Source organism: Ixodes scapularis, unplaced genomic scaffold (assembly GCF_016920785.2).
Source record: "Ixodes scapularis isolate PalLabHiFi unplaced genomic scaffold, ASM1692078v2 PGA_scaffold0__279_contigs__length_252992795, whole genome shotgun sequence".
Lineage (NCBI taxonomy): Eukaryota > Metazoa > Arthropoda > Arachnida > Ixodida > Ixodidae > Ixodes > Ixodes scapularis.
In genome coordinates this window covers 24,605,057-24,613,388 of record NW_024609835.1, presented here as the reverse complement: position 1 = coordinate 24,613,388, position 8,332 = coordinate 24,605,057, and positions in this window count along the sequence as shown.

The window sequence follows — 8,332 nt, the reverse complement described above, 5'->3', positions numbered from 1 at the left end:
CTAGTGGTACCTAAAGCCCCTTGATAAAAGCATTTTTTACAAGTACCGCCAACCATTGTTGTGGAAGCGCGCGAGACACGTGCCATGAGCGGGTGCTCTGCCGCCATTCGCTTCCAAGGCCCGCTCATTTCAGTGCTGCGCCGCCATTTGCTTCCAAGGGCCGCTCGAGACATGGGCCTCATGCACTCGCGCATTTGACGCTACTTGCAAGACAAGCACAAACACATCGAGGGGCTTTAGTGGTACCAGCACACGGCTCTGTTGCTGGACCGTGAGTATCGTCGCGAGGATGAACGGGTGTGAGGCGAGCTTCGCCTCCTTTGTTGAGAAGGTCTCTCGCCCGTCGCATTCATGATGGCAACAGCGCAGGAAAGCTGTGCTATGCTTGCCTTGATCTCTGCGATCTCTGCTTGCCAGGGCGGGGGCTCGTGATGCTCGTGAGCTGCCACTGCAGCAATAGATGGTGCAGAATTCGCAACTTTCTGCGATGGTGGTACCGCGGTGTGAGAATCGCGCTCCCTAGCTCCTGGATGATCGGCCTCATAATAAATGGCCTTGCCTACACCTTCCTGGAGTGAAAAAAAAAAACGTAAGGTTCTAATACTGCTCGTATATAGAGTTACGCGTCGCGTACCCAACCTCGTACCGCTGTTCTACGACTATCATCCAGATGATAGCAATTCTGACAGGCACCAGTGCGGCCCCTATAGGCCGGGAAAGTTGCGAATATTCGGCGGTGCGATCCACCAGCATAGCAAGGCGATCCAGCGGCATGTCATCAGCGGCTGCCAGAACCTTGCGCATTGCTTGCGGAAGTTTTTGAGGAAAGAGCTCCCGCAGGATACGGTCTTGGAGGTCGGTGACTTGGGGGCCCAGCAACTGTTGCATTTGATGGAGAAGTTGTGAACGGCGGTGTCTTAGTTCCTGGGCGGTCAGTAGCTGTTGTATTCGGGACCGCTCGGATGCCATTGTTTGCTCGAGCAGAACGCCCTTTAAGTGATCGTAGGCGTCCTCACGGTGTGGCTGCGGCAGCACGTCGTCGATTTCGTCAGCCGCGTTTGGCGGCAGGGAGACAACCACGTGGTAGAATCGGGACAGCTGGGCAGTGATACGCCGAAGGTGGAACTGCGCCTCGATTTGAGTGAATTAAACTCGCGGGTTCTTTGGCCAACAAGGCGGAAGGCGGAAGCTGATCGTTGCGAGGTTGGCGCCTGAGGTCTGAGGAGGCGTGCCGTCGCTAGCGTGATCGTTTGCCCTGGTCTACGCTCTAAGAAAACAAGGAGGAAAAAAGTAGCAACGGCGCGTCTTCCTCCCTTCTACTGAAGCGCCCCAAGCGGACACGAGAAAAAGGGAGGAACGAAACGCTTTTCTCCTTCTCCAGGCAGACGGGAGAAAGCTTTCGCCCTTCCGACTCATCTTCTTTCGGTTTCGTTTTTCGAGCACGACGCGCACGTTGTTAAATAAATGTTGTTGAGTTGATTGAGCTTGTAGGGTTCGGTGCTACTGCTCACCCGCAAGAAGGACCAACGAGGCAGATCTCATAGCACACACCTTTACTGTCTGGCGGCAGCCAACCGACTCTCGATCCCCCGCGCCTCCAACGTGGCTCGCGCGCACGTTGCGCGCCGGGCGCGGAGCACACGTTCTTTTGGCCCATGATGGGCCGCAGAGCCCACAAACTCCCCCCCCCCCCCCCCCCCCGCCCCCCCGAGTTCGTTGGAGTTGACGGGGTGGTCAGAAGGGTTCTTCGTTTTCGTCAATGTTAATTGCGATGTCGGCCGGCGAGGGGGGGCGGAGGAGGGCGGGTCTTAGGCGCCGGACGACCGCCAGGGCCCGCTGGAGGTTGTGTTCGTCTATGGCCGCGAGGCGCAAGACGGCTGCCCTGGCGGCGGCGGCCGACTCCCGGGCCCGGTGGAGAGCGCCGGCCTGGTGGGTGCCCCTGTGGATCTCGGGCACCCCACAGAGGGGGCACAGGAGCCGGCGCTCCTCCTCATCGTAGAACTGCACCGGGTCGTTGGGATGGCGGTCGGTAAGGGTGTTTCCCCGAAACGGCTCCGGGATTTCGGCCGGGGGGTCCGTGGTCAGGGGCCGGGGCTGGACCTCCCAGGGCAGGTTCGAGGTCCATGAGATGGCTAGGCCCTGGGGGCCCAGCACGGTCCAGGTTGCGGAGTTGCCCCGGCGTCGGTAGAAGGGCCGGCGGCGATGTTGTCCCGGAGCCGGAGGGCGACGGCCGTGGTGTCCCCAGGGTGGTGGTGGCGGTGGGGGGGAAGCTGAGCGTCTCCGTCCGTGATAGCGAGGCATCTTGGAGAGCAGAGAGAAACAAAAAAAAGGGGCCCGTGAGTGGTCTTCTACCGGGGTTTCTTCTACGAGAAAGCGTTCATAACGTTGGGCGCGGCAATAGACAAGTTAAATTTGCGAGGATACTATCCGCGTCTGCGCGTCCATCACACAAAACCCCGCGGAAATTCAGTCGGGAGAGCACTAGTTCTCGCTCAAGTCTATTGCAACGCGCATCTTCTTAGATCTTCGTCTTCATCACCAACATCAGGTATAGTCCTCGCAGAATTAAGTATAACCCGGATCGGCATCACTCTCCACCTGCGAGAGAAGTTCGTCATCCAATTCATAATACCGTTTGAGGTTGGTGACATGAACAGGTCCGGCGTGTCGACCAGACTCACAATGAACAAGCATGTACGTAAGGCGTGAGGCCTTGTTTCGCACTCGATACGGACCATCCCACCGGTTCGCCAGGGAAGCTGTGAAACCTCTGGAGGCGTCACTAAGTGGATGTGTCCGCCGGAGTACAAGATCTCCAACTTCGAATTGCACGTCCCGGTGGCCACGATTGTACTGCTCAGCCTGCTGAAGCCGTGCGGCGTCCAAGCTCTCCCGGGCATCACGAACGATGTCCCTCAGTCTGCATCGTAGGCTTCCTGCAAACTGACCGTATGAGCGAGCAGCGCCACGGTTGTTGGTCGTGCAAGTGTTTTCCAGCGGGAAAGTCAGCTCTTTTCCGAAATTAAGGCAGGCTGGCGTAAAACCTGTAGACCGGTTAACGGTTGTGCGCGTTGCGAACGCGAACTCTGGGAGCTTTGCGTCCCAGTCAGGGTGACGTTCGGTGTGAGCTATTAACATCGATTTCAGGTTTCGGTTCACCCGCTCTGTGATGTTTGCCTGTGGGTGATAGGGAGACGTCCGCTTGTGTTGTATGCCCAATGCGGCACAAGAGTCTCGGAACACTTTGCTGGCAAAGTAGGTAGCGTTGTCGCTAATCAATTTCGCCGGAAATCCGAAGCGTGTGAACGTCTCCATCAGACACGACCAGATTCTTTTGGACGTCAGCGACCGTAATGCAAATAGCTCCACCCACTTGCTAAAGTGATCCGTGACAACCAACAAGTACTGGTTGCCACGCGGACTGCGTGGGAAAGGGCCCATGACGTCGACAGCAACGCATTCCCATGGGGACCGACTCACGACTGGCTGCATGAGACCAGGGGGCTGACCACCGCGCGGTTTGGCTTTCTGACAAACCGGGCATGAGCGAGCGTACCTCAGCACGTCCTGGCGAATTCCTGGCCAAGTTGCAGTACGGCTTAACTTTTCAAAAGACTTGCAGCCACTACTGTGACCAGCCAAAGCAGTGTCATGGTAGTATCTAATGAAGGACGTGCGAAGTCGGCGAGGTATCACGGCTCGAAATGGAGTGCCTGTGGAGCCACCCTCCTCGTCGTCGATCTGAGGTATGTACCGGAGGAGCAGACCATCTTCGGCCAGCAAGTACGAGTCAAAACCCATGTCAGCGTCTCTGTTGCCAGGTCGGTCTCGCGAAGATAACCACTCAGAGACCCTGCGACAAAGTCCATCGTGCTGCTGTGCAGCACGAAGCTCATCTCGGCTAATCAAAGTACCCCAGCGCGAGCCAGCATCTATCGCAGCCACAACATTGGCATCCTCGGGCAAGTGCTCTTCGTCGAGCGGAGCGCGCGATAAAGCGTCTGCAACTTTGTTTTGTGAGCCTGGCTTGTGCACAATAGTGTAGTCACATTTCTGAAGCGTTAGTGCCCAGCGTGCTAATCGTCCTGCCGGATTTTCCAGCCGCTGAAGCCAAGACAAGGCGGCATTATCCGACTGGATCACAAAGCGCGCGCCATCAAGATACATGTTGAATTTCTGCAGGGCGAATATGATGGCTAGGCACTCAAGCTCGCAAACGTTGTAATTTCGCTGAGCTGCTGTCAACGTATGGCTAGCAAACGCTACGGGTCGTAAGACACCATCAAAGTCTTGAAGCAGCACAGCACCTAAACCGTAGCCGCTCGCATCGGTTTGCAGCACAAACGGACGGTTGAGGTCTGGGAGCTTCAAAGATGCTGTCTCAGCAATAGCTCTGGACAGTTGAAGGAAAGCATTTTGCTGTGCCTCCGTCCAACGCCATTTGACGCCTTTGCGCAGCAGTTCGTTCAGAGGCCGCGTTATCTCTGCACAGTGGGGAATAAACTGGCGGTAGAATCCAACCATGCCAAGAAATCTCTGCAAACTTTTTGCATCATGTGGGGGAGGAAACTCAGTTATGGCCCTCAGCTTGTCCTCATTAGGGCGAAGCGATCCATCGTCGATTACAAAACCGAGCAGGTTAATCTTAGATGTTGCCAGTTGCATTTTTCCCGGGTGAACTGTCAAACCAGCATTCTGCATGCGTTCGAGAATAGTCCGAAGGTGCACAAGATGTTCTTCAAACGTGCGTGAAAAGACTACTACGTCATCCATATATGCCATGGCGTAGTTGTGCCGTGCGTCTCCAAGCACAATGTCCATAAGACGCTGGAATGTGGCAGGAGAGTTGCTCAAGCCGAAAGGCATGCGCACAAACTCGTACAACCCTCTGTAGCATGTGAATGCTGTTTTCTCAATGTCAGCGGGCTCGACCTCTGTCTGGAGGAAACCGCGACTGCAGTCAAGAGTCGTGAAAAAACTCGCGTTTCCCAAGTTGTACATGATCGACTCAATCGAGGGGTACGGGTAGGCGTCACGAACGGTTACCGCATTCAGGCGCCGGTAGTCGACGCAAAGCCGAGCCGTTCCATCCTTCTTGGGGGCAAGGACGATCGGGAAGGCCCAAGGGCTCTGTGACTCACGTACTGCACCCGTGTCGATCATCTCTTGGAGCGCCTTGTCCAGCAGGGCTCGCTTGTGTACGCTGATAGGTCGAGGGTTGCAGCGTAGAGGACGTGTATTCCCGGTGTCAATTGAATGCTTTAGGACACCGGTTCTGCCGGGGTTCTCCGTGAACATCGGCGAAAACTCCTCAAGGAGTCTTTGGAGACGCCGCTTTTGCTGGTCCGTAGCAGGACACTTCTGCAAAGAGTCGCTTACCGCACATGGGAGTCGCAAAGCAGGCGTTCTTACGCCAACGTTATCGACACTGACGATACAATCCTCTCGTCTGGTAAATGGGATCAGTTTCGAGTCACTACCTAACCGGTAGCCTTTGTTCGGAAAGTCCAGAACCAGGTTCTCCCCGAAAATGAAATCTCGCCCCAAAATAATCGGTACCGTGAGACCAGGTAAGCAAACGAAGCGCTGACGGCGTTTTTTCTCGTTGAACCCGATCTGTAACCTCACGGCTTGACTCGCGAGCATTTCTGGTCCTGACGCTAGCTGTAAGCGCACGTTAGTCTCGCGCAGGTTAGCTTTCTGCTCTTTGCAGCGTTCAATTAGGTAGTCCCCAATAAGCGACAGACTCGCACCGGTATCAATCAGCGCTGCCACAGCTACTCCGAGCACTGTAACTGTCATACGAGGCTCAATTAGCTCAAGGTCAGGCTGAATTCGACATACCGATGGAAGTTTTGCCGAGTTGTCCATGGTCATCGCGGCCGGCAGGCGTTCAGGGGTCAACGCCACCGGCCGTACTCGTTTCCCGAAGCTGCAGGGCTGTTGCGCAGTAGGTCGGGGCAGTCACGCCGGAAGTGGCCATGGCGACCGCAGCCGGAGCACCGCACGGAGTTGCGCCGGTCAGGGCCGTGCGTCGGGCTTGCCTGCGCTTGTCGTTGCGGCCCTTCTTGGTGTCCCTCGTTGGACCAGCGATCGGCGCCCCGGTTGGCATTGCGGGGGAAGGACCTTAAACGGCTTTCACCCTGCCGTAGTCTCGATCCAGCCGGCCGGGCACGTAGCCGGGGGTCCGAACCATCGAGTGGTCTCCCGCGCTCCCATTGCCCGAAGGCGTAGGAGTCCAGCGCACGGGGGGGACAGACCGCGCCATCCAGGGTTTGGCGCTGAGTCGGACCTCTTCTGGGCCCGGGAGCTCGCCAGGCACAGGACGGCTCAAGAGCTTCTTCAGGCGGTGGCGGGGGCCGATACTGCAGCTCGGCCAGGAGCGTCTCTTGTATGCCGTGAGCGTCCCGGGCCAGTTGCTCCAGGGTGGAGTACGTGCGGCCATTCAGGTAGGGCCGGAATCTTGGGTGGCTCTGCTGCATCACCCGAGCAACCCTGTCCGACTCCGACGTCGTTGGGCAGGCTCTGTCATAGAGCTCCTGCATCACCCGTACATATTCGACGAGGGTCTCGTCCGGGTGCTGGGTCCGGCGCTCCAGTTCTCGCTGGACTCGAGACTGGTACCCAGGTGGAAGAAATTCTTCTTGAAACTTCCGCCGAAAGTCTTCCCAGGTGAGGAAAGGGGCCACGATGCGCCACCAGCGCGCGGCGCTAGCCTGGAACGCCACGGGCAGCACCCGCGCGAGGACGTACTCGTCCGAGGCTCCCGTGGCGAGCTTATAGGCCGCCAGCTCGGCCAGGAAGTCGGCCACGGACTTCCGGTCGTCGTAGCCCGTGTACAACGGAACCGGCACTTGGGGTCGTGGCCCTTGCCCTTGGGGTCCGTGGTCAGCCAGGACCAGGCGTTGCGCGACCGTGTCGCCAGGTTGGCCACCCGAGCCATCAGGTCCATGGACGTCGGGTCAGGCCCTTCTCCGGTCTCGCCTTGGTCTGCTGCGGCTCTATGGCGGGTCTGCATCGCAGTAGCAACCGCAGAAAAACAGGCAAACAGAAAAAACAGAACAAAGCAAAACACAAAAGAACGGAAAAACACGCAATATACTACAATATGCAGACTATTCACAACGGCCAAGGCCCGATGGCAAAGATGGCGTCCGGTGGCCGAAGCCTAGTCGAACGACCACGTAGGCCTATCGGGGATGGCGAAAGCGAGAAAACCGGGCGAACACGCCTAAAACGGGCTAAAAAAGCCTGCGGTCCAACCCACGGGCGAGCAGTAGGCCTCGCGTGGAGCGCCAATTAATGTAGGGTTCGGTGCTACTGCTCACCCGCAAGAAGGACCAACGAGGCAGATCTCATAGCACACACCTTTACTGTCTGGCGGCAGCCAACCGACTCTCGAGCCCCCGCGCCTCCAACGTGGCTCGCGCGCACGTTGCGCGCCGGGCGCGGAGCACACGTTCTTTTGGCCCATGATGGGCCGCAGTGCCCACACGGCAGCGGCAGCGAAGGCCGCCAGGTAATTCCGTCTTCTAGCCTAAACGTGTAGAACATTTCGGTTGCATCGACGTATTTATCAAAAAGTTTATCAAACGAGCACGCGAGGCCGCTAGAAACAGCGAAGTTCCGGAGCAGTGCCAGCAGCGCCACGTACACTGGGTAGGATAGCCGTCTCCGGATTGCGGGACTCACGCTGCACGGAACTGCAGTTGCTACAGTAGCGAAACCACGTGGAACTGTGTCGACGTTTTCGACGTTTTCGACGTTATGAAAACCGCAGGAACTGCGTCCAAAACAGGCAGGTTTTGCTGCCGGTTGCCTGGGTGCTTACCGTGCTGAGTTCGGTTCTTTTTTCCGATGCCGAGTGCAACCGGCGTTCAACGTGGTTCTGTATTTGTGCGTGTCAGCAACATAGCTGCAACATCGTGATGGCTGTGTTGTATGTTGTGAACAGAGGACTGGAATTATCGCCGATGTGACCGTGTGTTCACGTATCAGTGGTGTAACAAGAAGACGAGATCGTTAACTGTCGGGCATTGATGCCGCTGGTCGGGCCGTGATCGAAGGGGGCGGGGTGTCGCAGGTTGACATTCCGCTTTACATTAAAAAGTTTAATACCACTTGACGGATTACGTGCAATCGATCAACGTGCGGATAGTCATGTTGGAAATGCTGGTCTGAAGCTCCTATCGTACAGTGGCCAATGTGACTGTCGGTTGTCTCGTCCACAAGAGCGATTGCGCTCTGGGGCAAGGGCAACAGTACGAAATCGTGACGGAAGGTACGTATATTTACAGTGTGGAATTTGAGCATTAAAAGCAATAGTAGGTAA